Below are 16,235 nucleotides of genomic sequence, written 5' to 3'. Positions count from 1 at the left end.
ACAAACAGAACTAATCTTTGGCTTTCCTTCCAGCCAAATGTTTTTTTTTTTCTTGGTTTTTTGTTTTTTTTTTAGAAGTTGCTTCCACCAGTTCTATCTTACTGACTACAAGGACCAAAGTGAAAAATAATCCTAATACAGAGAAGGAAAAAAAAAAAACAACAGAAAAGTCAATAAAAACTTTGTCAAAAAATATTCTTCATGCCAGAAGTGTTAGTTAACAATCTGATTACTGAAAGCTACTTTAAAGCCTTGCTTCACTGGACAAAGAAAATGAAATGTGAATTATTTCCTGCTCAACCTCCATGGGGGCTGTAAGTGCTGGGCAATCCATGCTCCCCCGCTAGCAGCCACCCCTGGCCCTGTGAAGGATCTTCCCTGCTGCAAGGCACAGAGTGCTAAGGCAAAACTGCCTTTTTTTAAATAGATGTCACTCAATGAGAAAATTCAGACTTTTCCAGTCATTCAGAGATTTTGCCTCCTGGTCATTTACATGCCAAACAAGCCTAATAACGTCTCAGATTCTCCCAGCTTCAAGTAGACACTTTGAGACTCCAGCTTTCTGCCTTGAGATCTCCAGATGAAAGGGAATGTTCAAGTGCCAAATACCACAGATTACCAGTGGTCTCCAATATCCTGAAAATATGTTATTTTTAGTATGTGGTTGGCAGAGAAAGGAAGTGTTAAATCTTGGACCTATATCAAACTGGACTGAAAATTAGCAGCTAGAAACATCCTCTTTGAGTATTTATTCTACTTTCCCATATCCAAATAGTCCCAGAGGAACAGTAATGACAACATCACCAGGAAAACACCTGATGAGAGCAGGTTAGCACACAGCACTAGCACTGCTCTCCATATGAAAACATCCTCAAGTTATCCCGGTTTCTGACAAGCAGATTTCTGACACAGCTGGATCACTGTGCTCTGCTGCAACTCCTCCACTGAAGCTCTCATAGGAGAGCAGGAGACAAGAAGCAAACAGTAGACAAGCCACATCCAGGTGCCTTCTTATTTTCTCAGAGGTCCTTAGGATGCACCAAGTTGGTTGCTTGCATTTACAAACACAAGTTCAGCACGATTTGTCATTGCTCTGACAGGCTTCCAGGCCTTTCCTCCCAGTACCTGCCAGCTTCTTTCTAAATTAAGGAGCTACAGTTTCGACAGCGTTTTGATCTTGATTACATTGGCATGGTGCTCCCATGTAAATCACTGCAGTGTCTATGGGCACCCATGTGTGTAAAATTGGAAGTCACTCCCCTTGCCTGTAGGGCGGACATGGCCAAAGAGAGGGTCACTCTAGCAGAACACAGCTCCATTCATTCAATAATAACTCAAAATTCAGACGTCAACACCATTCTTGCAGCACTCCAGGCTCGCCCAAGCTGTCAGACAGCAACCAGGCCTCAGTTGTGGGCACTTCAGCACTGTTCCTCAACAACAATCCCACCTCATGCACTGCAGCACAGGCTCAGTGTCTGATTCCTGATGATGGTGTCCAAACCTCACAGGATCTCTCTCTTCCATGCAGGGGAGCCTGAGACATGAGCAGCTGCACATGGAGGTGCACAGCTGGAGGTGATCCATGGTTCTGCACTGCAGCTAGTGCAGCTATTTGTTCCTGTGATCCAGAATATACAATGACATCCTCTAAAAAAGCTGTTTACTTAATGGCAGCAAGTACAAAGCTATTCAGAGCCTTTTTCCTTGGAAAGCAATAAGACTTGGCTGCCATCTCCTCTCACCTACTGAACCAGATGGGCTTATCATCACCATCAAGCTGCTCCTAGCAGCAGGGTTTGATTCCAATTTTGGCTCCATTGCTGTGGCAGGGATGAAGACTTAGCTCCAGTACACAGGGAACTGCTAACAGATTCTCCTGAACTACAAAGCAGCATTCAAACCCTGCTCCTCATCCCTCCAACTCCTGGCTTGACCCCAGAGCACTCTGCGAGGTCCCAAAAGGGCAGACATGACAGGGGAGGGCATTTCCTCCAGTCAAGGACAACACAAAAAACTGTCACACATGCCCCATTCTGGAGGCAGAATGTGAATAGCAACAAAGCGCGAAGGGAAGGGAAGCCTGCAGTGTTGCCAACTAATAAGGTCAATACAAAGTGCATCAACTGCTTTAGGTCAGAACGAATGACAATCGGGACGTGCCACAGAAGGCTGCACAGAGAATTCACAGATGGACAGGCAATCTCAATTAAACTGTCCTCCCCTCCCATTCTCCCCTGAATTACTGCTCTAAAACCCCTTAATTATCTAAACTCAATTAGTCTTACAATATTTGAAGCTTCCTGTTCAGACTAATTTCTCTCTCTTTCCTTGTTCAGGGGGTTTGACTTGCATTAAAGAACACTTAGTGCCTGTGGTTGGGAGGACTTGAGGAAGGCAGGTCAGGACTTCAGGGCATTCAAAATCTCCCCTCCTTTCTTCCAGTGTCTTAAAAGATCACATGCTCAGTGCAGGCCTATATCTAGATGAAATTTCACTATCTCCAATGCTTTTTTTTTTTTTTTTTTCCCAATACCTTAAGCCAAACATTTTTATTGCTAATAGCAACTATCATCCATTGCAACTATTTCCACTCTTAAAGATTTCCATATGTACTTTCCAAAATGATTTGCAAAGTGGTAATTTTCTATTACAGCTATTATGATTCTCCGGAACAAAAACCATGGTGTTCATTCCAATAAAAAAAGAACATCAGTGGTAAAGCAGAGAGTAACACGAGACAATAGAAGGAAGCAGTTAAAATATTCCCTTTCTTTTCAATGATGTGAATTCTTTGTACAAACTGAAACTGCACGTTTTCATTCAAAGGGTGTCAATAAAATTATTGGATTTTGAAGATTCCCACTGTTTTAGGCTTTGCAATGATGGAGAACCACATCTAGACTTCTGTCACTTCCTTCACTTTCTATTACAACCTTGTAAGAAACTTCAGTCATAAGGTTCATGCCTCTGCTGAAGTCATGCTATCTCATTCTTCCACCAGAACACAGATGAATCCAAAGCCTTTTGAGGCAGGCAGCCCATAGGATAAAGACCCCAGCTAACAGGGTTGTTGGTAGACCCACACAAGGCCTCAAAGCTATCTGATCACTTCTGTAGGGAGCTGGACAATAGGTAGTTTGTTCTTCTAGACAAGGTTTAGAGAAAAAAACCTTCTTTGCTGCACAATATGTGGACCTCTCATCTTCATTTCATCCTGATTTGATCCAATTTTTAGACACACTTGAGCAAAATAGGAACTCAAAGTTAAAATTACCTATTCTAGATCAATTTGAACTTTGTCAGAATAGGTTTAAGCTAACCTTAAAGTAGTTAGCTTGCTCAGTAGGCTGCATTATCCTAATATCTCACTTAAAGTAGTTCACTGATGCCTCATGCAGGCAAACTCTCACAGACAGGAAACCAAAGCACAGAGAGATTAAATGAATTGCCCAAGATTAAGAAAGAAATCTCTGGGCAAGGTGGAGCTGAATGTAGTCTGAGTCACAACTCAGCATATAAATCACAAAGCTGCCTCTGTTAGTGCTCTTACTGCTTATGCTGTGTGCTGCTGAACACAAGCTGCTTCCCCGGGAGCTCCATCAAGGAGCCAGACATCTCTGACCACGATGCAGTAGCAGGATTACGTTTTTCATTGAATATTTAAGAGGAAATCTCTCTCTCCAGCACCCTCCACAAGCACGCAGTTGTTCTGGTTCAGAACTAGCTGGAAAACAAGAATTCCATTTTGCATCCATTTTTGAGGTTATACTATTCAGTTTTATTCTTGCATTGGGATAATACTGAAATGGAAAAATGGAAATGTTTATCTCTCACATTCATTTGAAATGCTCTTATTAGGTATATCACACATCCCCTGGACTCACTGATCCTCAGATCCTGTAGTGTTTTCCCTCCAGAACTTTCATCTCCAAGTGAAGAAATTTTAAGGAACAAGTTTCTTTGGAACTAATACACGTCCACCAACAGCTGCTTTTTAGCAAGGCATTTTTCTCCCAGCACTCAAGTGACATTTTTTTTTCAGGCAGAAATCTACATGAGAAGAATGTAGATTCTAGATTAACCAAATGCAATTCCTGGGCTTCAAAATACAGATGATAACACAAAGAATTATTTTGCATAGTCTATAGCTGAAAATGTTTTGCAGGCATGCTAATGCAGAATGGCTCACTTAACTTTTTGGGTCACATTACAGCTTTTTTTTTTCATTATGTCTGTTGACACACAAGGAAATTAAGATTTTCTGTTATAGGTTTTAGGCTGCAAATTAAAACATGTTTCTTCATAAGATCAGGAAACAACACAACTCCTCTTTGAGGGGAGCATGGGATCATCGTGCCTATTTCACCTTTCACAGGCAATCTTTGTACAGAGTTCAGATGTAACATAGGTTCAGGTATGTTCCCAGCTTGCAAAAACCCAGATAGACTCCAAAAAGTATTGCTGAGAACGCCGTGTTGTCCTCTTATCAGAACAATGACTGCAGTGCCAAATTGCTATAAACTTAAAGCCTGGTCCAACAGGTTCCAGAAACATTTACTCCAGCTGTAATAGCATTATTCACACAGACTGCAAAAACTTGTGGATACTGATGGTTTCAGCACAGAGATGAGAACACAAAACCTTTTGGGTTGACTTAGGTACAAGCCTTCTTTCGCCAATAAAGCACTCCAGAAAAGACTAAAGGAAAGCTAAACCTTATAAAACGAAGTTAATCTAACAGTTTGTATAGACAGATGAGAGTCATTACATTATTTATGTACACAGGGGTACTGGGATAGGCTGGATTAGATGGTTTACCCAAGATCAAACAATGAGTCAGTGACACAGTTTTTTACTGTCCATTGAAAATACGGATGTACAGTAAGCTGAAAAGAATTCATTTATTCCCCATATCAAAAGGATAAATGAGAGTGCGTTCCCTTTACTATCCAAGCTCGTGGTTCTAATAAGCACTGATGGAACTGACTTTGGCAAGCAGGAAATTAGCTGCACTAGTCACACATGCAAAGCATTTGCTGAATACGAAACTCTTGAGTTACCCAATTAACAACAGTTTTCACTTGCTGTAGCCACAGGTCTATCTGACACAGCAACTTAGTCCTTGCTGCTTTCTTGAGAAGTTAGAAGGATGCAGCCCATTCAGTGTTGAAGGCACAGTAAAACCAGTCAGGACATTGTGCAATGCCAGACTCTTGCCTCATGTCTGATTTCAAAGAGCACAAACTGAGTTACTCAGTTTCAGTCAACATCAACTTAGATGGTGGGATTTTGAAGTGTTTGTGGATCAGATTTTAGCAGACCGATAGGATCAGCAAGAAGAAGGAACAATTCATCTGAAGGCTTCTCAGCCCTGAGAATGCCCTGAAGTGGGCCATATCCTGCCATAAATATTTGCACAAAAATCCTGCTGACCTCAGTGGTGGTTCTCAGTACAAAATGATGGCAGGATGTGGTCGCAGCAATCTTTCTAATAATAGATTTTCCATTGAGATCAATGGACATCGGTCCTCATTTCATTGCCAAAGCTTGGTTCTGAGCTCTGAAGAGAGACATTGTTTTCCTGCAGCAGGGAGCACACAATTGCCAAATTTACTTCTGGCAGGGCAGACGTTTATTTTTAATGCTGAATAGCACAAAAAATGTCTGACATTAATTAAGACAGTATTTTCCTTCTACATATCTCAAGAAAAATCTTCCAGTGCTGCCGTTGGACAGACACACAGAATACATGAATATACATACGTTAAAAGTCACACACAGAATAAGCTAAAAGACACCCTTCTGTTATCTGAATGCAGTTCTAAGAAGAGTTTCCCATGAATGGAATTAGCAGGTGCTCCACTCCTCAGAAAAATCAAGCCAATTTATCATAGGTGTCAAAGACCCACAGCTTTAAGTAAGTTCCTCACAGGCACATTCCTAAGTCTGTAGGTAGCACCCTTCACTCCATTTTTCCTGAGCCAATCCCTCCCTTGGCACTCATTACCACTTTGATGCCTATATGCAGAAATTCTTATCTTCAGGATGCTAAAGGATGACTAAATGTTTTCCAGTGTTTTATTCTTTATCTCGGTTCAGCTTTAACTGATTTTAATCTCGTGATTCTGCTATAAAGATAAGCAGCAGCCTGCCAGGGAAATAAGCATTTCACAGGTTAACAGCACAAGTTTTTTGAAGAGGAAGCAGATTTGTTTTCTGCCTTATTTTCTGGAAAACGTTAAAACAATAAAATGAATGAGAAGCAGTGGAGAACAAGTTGTAAAGGAGCTAATTTCCTGCTCACAGCAGCTCTGATAAATTTCAATCTTGGATGACAGGGGTTGTGGAGTGAGAGGGGAGGGGTGGCTCTTCCTGGAAAGCCAGACAGGATAGGATTGATTTGAGAGCCAGACAGGATAGGATTGATTTGAGACATCTTCATTGCCAGAACAGCCGGTATTGGCTAATCATCAGAAAACAGAGACTTCAACCTACAGGAAGTGGAGAGCAAGGAAGACGTCTGAATCAAACCTTCAGGGTCCAAATGTGTAAATGAACAAAATAATAACAAACCAACAACAACAACAACAAAAACGCCTTTACTCGAACACAAGCCTTCCTGCAGACCAACAAATGCCAAAGGAAGTGCCAGTGCTCTGACTAACAAAAGAATCCTGAATCGCTGCAGGCTCCTGTGCCAGCAGCGACAGCACCAGCACCCAGCTAAAAGTGGGTGGCTGCCTGACACGGCTGCTGCCGGATGGACCGGACAGCTCAGCATGAATCACGGGGCAAAGGATTCCTTCAGTCCGGGAGGAATTGGTACACAGGCTGCCTGCTGCTTGCTTTTTCTTTTTTTTTTTTCTCAAAACACTCCTGCCTTTTAGAGACCAGCCGTTTCCTTCCTGATGTGCTCCGTGGGCGTGCAGCCGGCAGATGACTACTCACTGCTGGCACTGTGAATGTGAGCGAGCTCATGGACGTGGTGCTGGGGGGTGCCAGACTGAACGTCCCCAGGGATTGAACTCCCCTGGGTAGTACCACAGCTGCAGCCGGCTCCTGGCAGAGGAGCCATCACTGCCCTCTCACTGGGAGCAGTATGTACACACAAACACACACAAGATCACTGCGAGCGTATCACACAGCAGACTGCAGTCTTTTGGAAATCCTCCCTGGAAGGAGAAATCTCTGCATCTCCCTTGCCACCAGCCTGGAAGCAGGGCAAAGGGTAACAGTGCTTTCTTACGCCCTTCCAAAGATCTGAGAGCTCCGTAATTAGGGTTCCAGACAAAGCCAGCTTTGCTTTACTGTCTTATGTCTCCTCATACTGGGTAGAGGCAATGATTATTTTAGCCTGACAATGCATCTTTTGGCTGTTGTTTTTTTATCAGCTACAGATTGATCCAGTACTACTGACACCAGCTGGAATCTCTGCACTTATTTCAGTAGGCTCCAGAACATCTCAATCACCATCTAGCAGGCCAATCTGAGAAGCAACTGCTTCAAAAGGGTCACTACAAAGTGATCTTGCATCTGCTCCTACCAATTAACTTTAGTGACACCTTGTCCAGTTTCAGCCTCTCTCCCTACGTTTGTTGTTCGTGTCTAACAATGACTGGCTTGATTTTCTCCATGCCTTAACTCTTCTCTGTTCATCGCTTTCCTTCTGCTCCTGTACTTGTCTCTTCACAGTTTGAAAAGGCACTTGCCAAAGTTTCAAATCAATGCTCTTCACTCTCCGTGACTTGTCAGCCAACTTCAGCACTTCTAATCAAGCTTTTCTCAGAGACCTGTCATCCCTTGGCTCAGAGGATTCTTTCCTTTAATGATTCCTCTCCTCCCACTCTGATCAGTCTGTGAACATGCTCTAATGGGGATCATCTGCTGGCTTTGTTATTCACCTTTTACGAGCTTCCCAGATCCCATATCCTTAACTGATTAAATCCTACCTCTGCAATTGAAACGCCGATACATATGCTTCAGATAGCAATGTAGTTGGGCTCATTCATCAACCAGATGTCTTTTTACTACAAAATTCCTGACATTGACAGAACTGCTTCAAATAACCGAGCATCTCAACAGTGGCAGCAGAGGCAGACAGCGCACCCCATACTTTCATTTTCACCTTCATTCCACTCACTTAATCAAACAGTTTGCAACTCACTCTGCTCTTTGTCCTTGGGTTTATCGTGACAATCAAGTCCAGCAACGGCAGCAAGTTAATGTATTTACCTTGGGAAAGGGTAAAAGAACAAGTCGTGGTTAAGGTTCCCCACATTTGGTCAGGATCTCACTCAGCAAACAAAGTGTGAATACTGATAAGCTTCCTGGTCTTACCTTGCCTATTCAACCCTGCTATGCCATGGCTCCTGAATCAGCCAAATGTGGGTAGATGAGGGCAGGGGAAAGCTCACGGTGACTTGCTCACTGCTAACAGAAAAATGGCTTGCAAATGAATTGCTGTAATCTCAAAGGGTGTCTCCACTGCCTGCAGTTCTAATTGTTCCATTGTAGTCTTTAAACAGGTGGTTCATTTACACTAAGTAGTTCTGACTTTGCTGACAGCAGAGCATGCTGTATCTTTGTGGGTTGACAATATATCGTTATTTCCACTCACATTATTTTTCCTTCTGCCCAAATCACACAAAGATATTGATTGATCAATGATCCATCAGTCACTTACCAAAAAGAATAAACCTGGAGTGGTAAATTTAATGCAACAGGCTAAAGAAATCAAAGTAAATAGAAAATTATGCACATTTGTATTTCAATTATGTCTGAAAATTCACCAATTCTGATCTGCCTCAGGAGATAAGTCCTTATATAACATCATATAAACAATTCTCATCCCGTTTTTGCGGTTTCAAGAGCACAATACTCATATCCTCAGACGTATCGCTTAATTTTATCTGCACATCCTAAAACGATTCAGCCTTTGAAAAAAGAGTTTTGATCTGAGTTCAACTAACACTGCCAAATTTCGTACAAGAGGCTGAAATAGAGTACTGGCATTTACAACAAAACCACAGTACAGTAGTTTCATACAGCACTCCTCCAGCTTTTAAGACCCAGTTGCCTTCAGCGGACCACCAGTTCAAGCCTTAACTTTGCTGACTGACTTAACAATTTGTTCCTGGTATCATGTGACAAGTTTTTGAAGCTCACATATGTAATGGGGCATTTGCTGCTAGTACGAAAAGAAAAAAATGTATTTAAAAAATACAGCAGAACATGAGGTTTCAATTGTCCGAAAAACAGAAACATCTGTTGGAGTCATGAGCAGTTGATTAGTGGAGTTCATTTCTAGGGTAAGGCTTCAGTTGATCAGCTCTTCTATCTAAGTATGTCACTGGAGTCACTGGAAGCATTACAAAGAGTTACAAAGAATAAGCAGCAGACATATAAACAATTTTTTAGGGTGCTGGTATCTGTAAAAGCTAACTATAATGCATTGGTCTTCCACATTTATTCACTGCTTTCCATGATAGCAGCATGTGAAATTAATAACTGTATTTAAACCTCACTTTTATCTGCAACAGCTAAACATCTGCCAGCCTTTCGGTTATAAACCTCAACTATTTTTGAAGCTTATAACTAGAGACTGTAAAAGTTCTTTCTAAAGATAAAACAATGTACAAGCTGTCAGTCTGTGCACACTTCTTACTTAATAATCCAACCAAGTTGGGTTCTGTCTGCCAGTCAAGATAACGACGAAAACATTCGTTGTTTTTTAGATGCTGCTCAGATTTCAACCCAAAGCTTTTCCAGCTCATTACACTGACATGAGGATTAACACCTTAGAACATCTGTGCAAAAAGCAGAGGTTAATCAGAAATGCTAATTCAGCCCGTGTGCACTGTGGAGTCCTTCAGTGATACTGGATAGATGGCTGAGATGTATAAACTCCTTTAATTAAGACTGCACTTGCAGATCTGTACTCATATCACCACAAGCCTTGGCACCAGGAATACAAGAAGCCACTAGGAAGAGGATATCTTTAAGGTTAAGCCTCCCTTTCATTAGCTTGACTATCTAATTGAAGGTTCACTAGGAATCCTAGCCACAGCTCTTGTTCACTTCCTGATATCAGTGGCCTGATCTAACCTCCATGTTTCCTAATGCTCCATCACCTGTCACCTCATGGATATTTCTCAGCCAGGAACAGGGTACTGTTACGTTTAAAATAACAACTAGAACTTGTAGCACTGTTCCTCGTGACTTTACAGACTACTTTGTTTTTAACAAAAGAATAAATAGCTAATACAAAATAACCTGTAATACCGATGGCTTTTACGTTCAGGTACATCATTTGATTCACGTCTTGTGTAACCCTAGTGTGACTCTGGGAGACTATTTAGGTAGAAATTAGAAGGTACACCCTTTTATCATGAAGCACAAACTTCCAAGACACTACAGCTATCTAAGAAAATGGTAATTAGTGAGAGGCGGACAATGTTTTCAGTTACTTGCAGCCTAACTTAAAGCAGAAGAATCTTTTCACACTTTCTCAAATAAATTTGGATTTGACTGCAGAAATTATTACCTGATGTCCCCAGCTGACAACGATTCCGTATGAACACATTCAACTTTTGCAAATATTCTTATATCTGAAAACGTAAATCGACTTCGGAACCCGTGTGAGCAATAAGCCTCTGTGGAAGGAGCAAAGACCAAGCCTCAATCTTCGACGTACGCACTGTGGATCCTCTTCCGCTGCCCCTTCCTAGAATTAAGTCCAATTCTTTCACCCAGGAGACTTAAGTTGACCCCAAAGAGTTCCTTGCACGCATCCTTCCCTGTAACCACATCTGGAGAAGCACCCAGTTTACTGTTCAGTTCAGTTGGGCTGTGTGTTAGTAAAAATGCAGTAAAGCAGAGCAGCAGTGAGTTTAGAAATAGAAGCACAACTTCTCTATAAAACCCAGAAATCATCTCTGTGCACATTATATATCACAGCTTGCTTATACCTCTAGCAGATTCTCTGGGCTATACCAGGTTTTCTATGAGGATACAGGATCCAGACAGGTACAAGACTCTCTTTTAAAAACCCGATTCTTTCAGAACAGCTTGTTTTCTATTAATTCTATTCTTCTTTCATCCGTGCCAGTGTACATTTGCTTCAGAGATGGAAGAAGATGCATTTAATCAGTGCAAAGATAAAGTGAGAGACAAAGGTACGTCCTTTCTCCAAGTCACTCATTGTGTGCAACCACTGCCTTTCAAACTGCAAATAGGAGACTTGTGCTACCAACACACAGCCACTGCTGGTACTGCTACAGCAAGCCTGTAATGGATCTTGGGGATTTATTTAATAGAATCACCAAGGTTGGAAAAGACACCCGAGATCATCTAGTCACGAGTGGGCTTTGAAAAGATCAACAACAGCAACACTCAACTACCAGGATCTCTCATATTCTATGCCTTCTCTTCGTGAGAACGGGCAGAAACAGCTTCTGGGTGAGGTTTTAAACTAGGCAAAGTGCACAGTCCTTTCAGCACTGAAAAAGCTTGCAGGAGCCACAGAGCTTGGAGAGCAGAGGAGAGATTGCTTGAGTTTGATGTCTGTATCAGTTATGAGTAAGTCAATGGTGCCCTGACAAGAAGGCCTGAAGAAACTGAGGTGTGGCAGCAATTCGATGCAGCAAGAAAGGGAGCAGAAGCCTACGCAGCCGTTTTCCTCTGGGAAGGACTGGAGAACAAGTGAGGGTAAGAGGTTCCTGTGCTACCACGAGACTGGCTCCAGGCGCTGCCAGAGCTGTGTGACTCATGACAGCAGGAAAAAAAAGGGGGGAGGGGTGAGAGGTGGGCAAGACTTGGCAGCCCTGGTTGTCTCACACAATAGCAGATTTTGTTCTCTACAGGATAACCCAGGTGTTTGTGGCATTTGGTCAAATTCCTCCAGTAAAGGACAGCACTCCTTGTCACTCTCCAATCATCATCTAACTAGCAATGGAATGCAATCCTTAATTCATGCTGCATAAAAGCTTAAGAGTACTCCAACCATTCAGATTCTTCCCTGCTCCAGCTGCCCAAATGACAGCAGCCTGAGAAGTGATGGTGGTGGAACTCCAGCATCTCCTTCTCCCTTCTCCCCAGTGGCAGAGCAGCCAGGACAGGACGCCACTCCCACACAGCATGGAGAAACCAGGACTGTGATTCACGAGTGGAACCACTTCCTTGGAACAGTCGTAATGGCTCCCATTTCCTGCTCTTGACCCTACCCAATTTTTAAGGTTCCCATCCTCACCACAAGAAGCAAAGAGCTTGCACAACAGCTGCTCGTCTGCTGTAGTTTACAGCCCAGTGCTTCAAGGTATTTCTGGTTAGTACCATTAAAAGCTGGGCTATAAACTGCAACAAAGACAACTGAAGGTGGGACAAAAGAAAGCACCATCTTCTTCTGAGCAGAGCCCTAGAAAATGCCTTTTTGGTGAACTCTATCAGTATTACCATAGGTTACTTTTAAGGCCTGTGCAAAAAACCTAGATCCTCAGTGCCTTTTGAAGCCAGCACTGCCTTACATGCAAAGTGGCACATCTGAGCAGCTGTGTTTAAAGGATACTACACTGAAACAAGTAAACCGTGCTGTGATGGTTGATTCTAAATTCTGAAAGTTTGATTTTCTTAAATAGCAATGACACTGACAGATCATAATACATGAGCTGTATTGTTTGCATCAACATGGGGGAAGTTCTTCATAGAGAGGGTGGTGAGGTGCTGGAACAGGCTGCACACAGAGATTGTGGATATCCCATCCGTGGAGGTGTTCAAGGCCAGGTTGGATGGGGCCCTGGGCAGCCTGGTCTAGTATTGGATATGGAGGTTGGTGGCTCTGCATGTGGTGGTGGGGGGCTGGAGCTTCGTGATGCTTGAGGTCCCTTCCAACCCAAGCCATTCTGTGATTCTATTCTCTGATTCTACGAAAATATACTTCCTACAAAAATGAATTTGCTTACTAATCAAAGACAGTAGCACTAATATCTTAGCTTTCTATAAACTATATACAGAGCCTATCCCAGGAAGTAATAATCTATTTGTAAAAGGTTGCTTACCTTTAGTGACGTTTCCTGATAAAGGTTCCTTTTATGATCACCAATTACATTTAATATGCATGGCTATAACAGCACCAGCTTGTTCTGTAGTGTACTTTATTCTGCATTATCAGAACTGCACTTGCATTCTTCATGTGGTTAAAGGGAAAATTCAGGTACTTTTAGTTACTTTTTTCTACAGGTCTCATTGCATCACCTGGATATCGGTTATTAGAAAATGAACAAAGTGCTAAGACTGCATTCAGGGCTCAAACATGGGCTGCCACTGGGACTTCAGAGCACCTGTGTGATTGAAAGGGCTCCTGCTTCTCTAAATTTCCCCTTTGAAACATTCAAACATTTTATCTGTTCTATCAATGAGGTAAATCAGTAAATTCTCCTAAGTCGGGTAGATTTACACTTCTAAAATCCTACTTAATTCACACGTTGGAAGGGGAATATGTCCTTGATTTGACTATAACTGTGCTCACACAAAGGAACACAGCTGGAGCAGTCTATAAAAATATTAACAACACAAAAACTGACAGAGTTGCTCTGCTACAAGTTTGTACATAAACAAGGACCAGTGAGAGCCCCATGCAGAGCTGCTACATTGTAGACTAAGAAAAGCAACACAATCAGGGGTTGAGAATGGTGCTACTAAGCGTGAGACGGGGCTGTTAATTCAGACTGATCATATAGCAGTGCTGCATCAAAGTGCTTTGTGTACATAAAGAACTTTTCCAAAATTCAAAAGTGTTCTGAAACTGCTAAGATCTGGACAATTCAGCCTCCCTTAATAACACTGTATTGGGGACAAGTTGCTCTGCACCAAAATTACTGCTCACTTTAAAAGAACATACAGGCACTTTCTGAACTCAGATTAACAGCTGTGTTTCCAGCAGTCCTCTCACTACCTTTTCATGTGTGCATCTTCCCTACAACATACAACTTCCAAATCTCACATATGCTGTATATTGGGACCACTGTCCTCAGACAGCCCCAAACCTGTAGCTGCACGTGTTTTTCTTCTGCCAAATTATCAAATTCCATAGCTGTTAGTCAGACATGCCACCTCCCACTGCATCAGACCAACAGTCAATCACCCTCTTCCTTATTGTTCGATCAACGTTTCTATCTAATCACCCTCTTCCTTATTGTCTGATCTGTTTCTTCCTATGTACCTCATTAACACATCATATTTTACACGACAGACATACTAAAAGTACCAGCAGCTATAAAGGCAATACTAGAAAATACATAACAGACCTCAGCTAACATTGTGCATTAAAAAAGTGCGTGTCACTGCCATTACTTCTATCCACACCATCAGTACTGTTAACCTCAACTACATAATCCATGGGAGCTAACCTAGCACTGGTGTAAAAGGAAAATGAGGTAGGAAATGCCTCGTAATCTCAGAAAAAAAGAAAAGACAGGATTAAGAAAAGCAGTATTTCATCCTTACAAGCGTGGAATCTGATTTTGTAACAATAATTGTTTGTGCTGCTGACTTCCCTTAACACCTGTGACCCTGCCTGCCATGGCCTCATTGCCTGCTGGAAACTTGGCAAAAGACGAGAGAAGAGATATTAGGGAACCAATGCTACATCCTGAGAGAGGCCATAAAGTCCAAAGGTTGAACAGAATTGCCAGGAGCAGCCTGATAAAAGAAGGAAGTGTGTGGCTCTGAAGAGACAAACTGCTGTGCCTGAGTACATTGCGTTCAACCTCTGTGAGCTGCACCCCAATGTCCCACACGCCCCGAAGAACACAGTGAGGGGGACCTCTGGTGCTGGCCTTTCCCAAACAACCCCCTTGGAAATGAATTATTTTAAGTCCCTTTCTGAAATGAATACGAGAGCACTCAGCACGCCGCACATGTCAGAATTTCACAGATCTTAAAGTTGAAAAATTCTCCTTGTAATTATTTCAAATTGAGCCAGGATGATTTGTTAATTTAATAAAAACAAAAAAAAAAAAAAAAAAGGCTGTGTAAAGCCCCTTCTGAATTGGAATATTCAAGCCTTTTCCAAAATCTGGCTTCAGTAAAGAACTTGTCCTTAAAAATCTACCAGACTGTAACTAAGCCTGTAACTTGGCATGTGAAATAAATAAACCAGTAATCAGATCCTTCAGAGCCGTTCAATTAAATCTGTAGAAATATCTAATAAAACATTCAGCAGTTGGAGAGTTTTTCTCCAGAAGGTGCACACAGTAGCTATGGTTTCATGTTAGGAAGACTATGGGGCATTGGTAACCAAGTCCTGTTGTCCCTCTTTCCTATCCTTCACTCAGCTAATACTTGCACAGCTTTTTGTGAAACCACACCATCAAGCTATGCAGAAAATGCTTTTCTGGCTTTCAGAACAAATCAAACCAAAAACACAGCATGGCCCCACAAAGAGCTGCGCGAGCACAAGCAAAGAGGCAGTGCAGGAATGGCAGCCAGGGGAGGAGGAAAAAGGACATGAATTGCTTTGAGCTCATATTGCTGCTGACTACTTTCTATTATAAAACCATAACCTAATACGCTTTCAAGACTACGGCTCTGAACTGCTTCCCACGGCGCATCTCCTTCCCTGCACAGAGCCCTCCGGGCTGCATGCTGCTGCAGAAACGTGCCTGTGCTGGGAGGCTTGCAGGCTCGGGCACTGCACTCTGTTACACTTTCCATTATTCACTGAGAGGATAACCCCAGCAGTGCTTGTAAACACAACGGCTTCCTCGAGAAGCAACAGCAAAAGCCATAAGGGAGGCTTTCCTTGTAAGTGAACCGCTGGTCCTGGGAGGGCCGTCCTCCCCGGAGAGCTGGGCTGCGGGAAGTGGGAGCAAGGAACTGCCTTTTTAGGAGTGCGGCTGAGCAGAGCCAGGAAGCGCTGGGGCTCCTGCAGCAGCAGGCAGAGCCTTTTAAGGACAAACACAGGTATTTGTCCAGCCTGCTGTGAGAGCTGTGTTAGGTAGCACTGCAAAGTGTGGCAAGGCTCTGCCGGCCACCGGGCACAGGGAACCTCGGCCACGGCCATCCTGCACACTGCAGACCCACTGCTGGCCGTGGCACTTCCAATAGGCCTTATTAGGAAGGCGAGAAGCTTAATTAATCGCTTTCAGATCTGCAAAGCCAGATGGTTTGTGGGTGAACTGTACGTGATTTTAATGTGACATTTTAAGGCGTTCAAGGCAACATCTTGGAGTGCGTCA

This window comes from Centrocercus urophasianus, unplaced genomic scaffold, assembly GCF_019232065.1.
Source record: "Centrocercus urophasianus isolate 14NV4802_14NV808 unplaced genomic scaffold, USGS_Curo_1.0 seq_18, whole genome shotgun sequence".
Classification (NCBI taxonomy): Eukaryota; Metazoa; Chordata; class Aves; order Galliformes; family Phasianidae; genus Centrocercus; species Centrocercus urophasianus.
This window is presented reverse-complemented; position numbering follows the sequence as displayed.